This window comes from Humulus lupulus, chromosome 9 (genome assembly GCF_963169125.1).
Source record: "Humulus lupulus chromosome 9, drHumLupu1.1, whole genome shotgun sequence".
Taxonomy (NCBI): Eukaryota; Viridiplantae; Streptophyta; class Magnoliopsida; order Rosales; family Cannabaceae; genus Humulus; species Humulus lupulus.
In genome coordinates, this window is record NC_084801.1 from 113,328,985 (window position 1) to 113,334,660 (window position 5,676).

A 5,676-nucleotide genomic window follows, 5' to 3' on the forward strand; every position below is an offset into this window, starting at 1 on the left:
CACTTTAACTAGGTTTATCACCAAGGCTCGGGGCTGAGGACCGTGCTTGGAACCATTTCATTTTCTTTGTACGAAATTGAAGGTAAGAAAACTGCACCCTTGTGTGGCTATGTTGGGACTGAGATTCCCTGTATTTGAATACATATGTTGTATGACTGTGATAATGCCATGTGAGCATGAAAAAAACTGCCTAAGAGACCAGGGCTGATAATTTGTGCAAAGGATGCGGCTTGGCCACTGTGAGTCTGGGTCAGGTAGATAAACACTAGACTCGACCTAAGCGAGCTGGAGTTAGTGGGTTAAACACAGGGTGCGGCCTAAGGGAATTGACCCTGAGTTTTGTGTATTGATTGAGATAAAATGTAGAATATAAATGGTTATTGTTGTTAGCTTTATGCTATGGCTCGTTGAATATCTTATTACTTGTCTTGTGAATTATTTTATTACCATTATTGATTATGTTATGTTGTTGTGGTTTTCTTGTTGGGCCTTGGCTCACGGATGCTACGTGGTGCAAGTAAAGGCAAGGGTAAGTTGGACCAACCATGAGTTGGAGAGGTCTGGGGGCAAGGAGTACATTGTCAGCTGCTCGTCCGCCACACCCGAGGAATTGTACAAAGACAAAAAAACATAAAACGTGTATTTTACCATTAGATTGGCCTTTTGATTGTATATAGCTTTTGAAAGTTCGTAAATTTGTTATTTAAACCCTGTTTTTGGGATCCCATGTGCTAAACATTTATTTTAATGAAAATTGTCCATTTATGAACAAAATCTTCTAACCCTAACTTGATTATGACTTTAGGATCACATCTTTATTCAAATGACTTGATTAGCAAGTCTTGCACTATTTTAGACACAAAGTGTAAAAGTCTTGGTTATCCAGAGTGTTACAACTTGGTATCAAAGTGCTCTAGGTTTAAGGGTTCCGGAAGACTGGTTGGACATGTACACTCGCCGCTAAAGACAAGCTCGACTCATGGTTTGGTAATTTTATACATGTGATTATGTGCTTAAGTGCTTGAATGAAAAATAAATTCTTTATCACTTGATTAATAGGGAGCATGAGATACTGATAAGACCTGACCCTTGACTACTGTGTGATGATATTGAGGCATGCTTATTAGCATTGCTTTTGTATGCGAGTGAATATTTGAATGGTTGTTTGCATCTTGATTGCTTGTGATTGGTTGGGTTCCAATGGTGGATCATGGAAAGATTTGTTACCCTGTCATCATTGTCTGTCTGTCGAGTCGTTAATTGCAGATAAACTTGGATAGCTATGCATCCAAGGCGATCTATACGACTAGTTGGCACGGGGTCTAAGGCTAGAGATGATGACCAGGGCCGGAACCCTCCGTCATTCCCTGGGAACTGGCAGCAGATACTTGCAGGCATGCAAGCTCGGTTACAGAGTCAAGAAGAGTGTATCCATCTTCTGAGACAGCAGGCTCCATCCTGGAGTGCTGCACCTATTTTGCCACCTATTGTGGCACTAGTTGTTCATGCACCTGAGATTCAAAACAGGTGGGGGCCCTTGTATGAACGGTTCAGGAGGCAGCATCCTCCAACTTTTGAGGGAGGACCGGATCCACTAAAGGCCGAACAATGGATGAGTATGATTACTTCTATCTTGGATTTTATGAGGGTAGAAGGTAATGACAGGGTGGCCTGTGTCACCTATATGCTTAGAGAGGATGCCCGTATCTAGTGGGAAGTGGCATCACAGACCAGAGATGTTTTTACTCTGAGTTGGGATGGGTTCAGAGACATGTTCATCTAGAAGTACTATAATGTGGCTACAGGGCAGTGAAAGTAAATGAATTTGTGGGGTTAGTACTGGGCAACATGACAGTTACAGAATATGCTCTGAAGTTTGACAGGCTTGCAAAGTTTGCACCAGACCTAGTGCCTACTGATGCAGCCAGGCAGGACAGCTTTATTAGAGGCTTAATGTTATGATAGCTTGAGATGTGAGAATTACAACAGTACCTAGGGGAACGACTTATGCCCAGGTTGTTAAGAAGGCTCTTACCGCGAAGGAGGCGGAGAATAAGATTTGGAGGGAGAACGCTACGAGATGAGAGGTTCGCAGGGTGGTGCCTCCATATATAGGGTCTAATAGGGGTGGAGACCCCAGTGATCTAAAGAGGGAGATCCCTAACACTTCGACCGTTGTTGGCCCTGATAGAAGGGGTTGGGGTGTTCAGGGTGGCCACTAGAGTGCACGAGGTGCAGGAAGCGCCATCTGGGCGAATGTCGGGCAAAGACTTGCTATCTGTGTGGGTTGGTAGGACACCTCAAGAAATACTGCCCAACAACAAAGAAGGAGGAATTAGGAAAGGTGGGCAGCTTGACTCCAGCTTGAGTGTTCACCTTGATGCAGGTAGAGAATGAGGCTAGTCCCTCGGTGGTGATAGGCCAACTTTTTAGCGCTAGTTCTCCTTTGACTGTATTGATTTACTCTAGTGCTACACATTCGTTTGTTTCTAGGAAGGTAATTGATAGACTGTGTAGACCTAGTGAGTATTATACTGCGGGGTTTGAGACTAAACTACCCACAGGGGAACTGGTGATGTCTAGGAGGTGGATTAGAGCACTGCCAGTGATGGTTGATGGTAAGGAACTATCAGTAGACTTGATTGGGTTAGGTATGGAGGATTTTGACATGATTCTTGGGATGGATTGGCTGGTCAGATATGGGGCGACCATTGATTGCAGGAAGAAGATGTTGACTATTGAGCCTGAGGGAGAGGATCTCTTTGTTTTCGTGGGTGTGGTACATGGACCCCGCATACCCATGATATCAGCATTGAGAGCTAAAGACCTATTATAGGGAGCCTATATAGGTTTCCTAGATAGTGTGGTGGACACTACCAGAGTTTTTCCAGCAGGGCCGGGAGAGACAAGATTAGTTCGTGAGTTCTTGGATGTGTTCCCTAAGGATTTACCAGGGCTGCTACCGCACAGGGAGATCCAGTTCGTCATAGAGTTAGCACCGGGGACAGAGCCAGTGTCAAGGGCACCATATAGGATGGCTCTGGCAGAACTAAAGGAATTGAAGATACAGTTGCAAGAACTTCTAGATTTGGGGTTTATCAGACCTAGCTACTCACCATGGGGTGCTCCAGTTTTATTTGTTAAGAAGAAGGACGGGACTCTAAGGATGTGTATAGACTACAGGGAGTTTAACAAGTTAACCATCAAGAATAAGTACTTCTTACCATGGATCGATGGCTTGTTTGATCAGCTGCAAGGAAAGGCGGTGTTCGCGAAGATTGATCTTCGATATGGTTATCACTAGCTGAGGATCAAGGATGAGGATATACCAAAGACGGCCTTCCGAACGAGCTATGGGCATTATGATTTTCTGGTCATGTCGTTTGGATTGACCAATGCCCCAACAACATTCATGGACTTGATGAACAAGGTGTTCAAGGACTTCTTGGATTAGTTTGTGATTGTCTTCATTGATGACATTTTGGTGTACTTCAGTTTAGAGGCAGAACACGAGCAACATCTCCGATAGGTCTTACAGAGATTGAGAGAACACTGGTTATATGCCAAGTTTAAGAAGTGTGATTTTTGGTAACTTGAAGTGACATTCCTTGGACATATTTTTTGTAAGGTTGGGATTAAGGTGGATCCATCTAAGGTGGAGGCAGTGAGAGAATTGTCGAGTCCAAGGAATGCCTTAGAGGTTAGGAACTTCCTCAGATTAGCAGGTTACTACATACGGTTTGTAGAAGGGTTCTCGAAGATTGTTGCGCCGATGACAGAATTGACACGAAAGAATCTGAGGTTCATCTGGTCAGATAAGTGTGAGAATAGCTTTTGGAAATTGAAGCGATGATTGATTACAACACCTGTGTTGAGTCTTCCTTCAGAGGGAGAGAATTTTGTGGTATATTGTGATGCATCGAGGTTGGGTTTTGGATGTGTGCTGATGCAGAATGAGAAGGTTATAGCTTATGCATCACGACAGCTAAAGGAATATGAGCAGTGGTACCCTACCCATGATCTGGAGTTGACAATGGTGGTATTCGCACTGAAAGTGTGGCGACATTATCTGTATGGAGAGAAGTGCGAGATATACACCAATCACAGGAGTTTTAAGTATTTCTTCACCCATAAGGATTTGAACATGAGGCAGAGGTGTTGGCTAGAGTTGGTGAAGGACTACGATTGTGATATCCTTTACCACCCAGGGAAAGCCAATGTAGTGGCAAATGCGTTGAGCCGGAGGAGCCCAGGACAGTTGTTTAGCTCTACACAGATATCGAGAGAATTGGGTGAGGAGATGTCCAGAGCAAGGATAGAGTTGGTTGTGGGGTAGTTAGCCAACATTACCTTACAGTCGACCCTGTTAGAGTGGATTAAAGAGGGTCAGATGGTGGATGCATAGTTGCAGAGAGTTAGAGGGAAGGTCTTAGCTGGAATAGCTAAGGATTATTATATTTCAGAGACTGGATTATTGCGATATAAGGGTTGGATCTATGTTCCGACTAATAGGGGGATTAGACGATAGATACTTGATGAATCTCATACTACACCATACTCACTCCATCCAGGTACCACGAAGATGTATCAGGATCTACGGACGTTATATTGGTTGCCTGGGATGAAGAAGGACGTAGCGGAGTACATGACTAAGTGTTTAACTTGTCAACAGGTGAAGGCTGAGCATCAGCAACCAGCGGGGCTACTACAACCTTTAGGTATTCCTGAGTTGAAATGGGAGGACATTATGATGGATTTTGTGGGAGGTTTACCCAGGATAGTGGGGCTGCATGACTCTGTGTGGGTGATAGTAGACGGATACACCAAGTCAGCTCACTTTTTTCCAGCGAAGTCGACTTATACTGTGGATCAGTATGCGGAGCTGTATGTGAGGGAGATTATACGCCTCCATGGGGTTCCTAAGTCTATAGTGTTAGACTATGATCCTATCTTTACCTCCAAGTTTTGGAGTGGATTACAGAAGGCTATAGGGACTCAGTTGAAGTTCAGTACGACCTTTCATTCTCAGACTAATGGACAGTCTGAGATGAAGATTCAAGTATTGGAGGACATGCTTAGAGCGTGTGTGATTGACTTTGAGGGGTCTTGGAGTAAGTATCTTCCATTGATTGAGTTTTCGTACAACAACAGTTATCAATCAACGATTGGAGTAGCTCCATACGAGATGTTATATGGGAGGAGATGTAGATCGTCCATCCATTGGGATGAGATGGGTGAGAGGAAGTATTTGAGACATGACATGGTTCACAGGACTAATGAGGCTATCGAGAAGATCCGAGCTTCAATGCTCGCTTCCCAGAGTAGACAGAAAAGCTACGCTGATCCTAAGCGTATGGACGTGGAGTTCTAGGTAGGGGACGATGTGTTTCTGGGAGTCTCACCACTGCGAGGGGTGAAAAGTTTTGGGAAGAAGGGCAAGTTGAGCCCTAGATTCATTGGACCTTTCGAGATCCTGGAGAGGATCGGGTAGGTGGTTTATAGATTAGCTCTGTCGCCGTCAATGTCATGATTTCATAACGTATTCCACATTTCTATGCTTCAGAAGTATGTCTCAAATACGACTAACATGTAGAAGTATGAGGACCTAGAACTACAGTCATATTTGTCTTATGAGGAACGGCAGGTTCATGTCTTAGACAGAAAAGATAAGGTTCT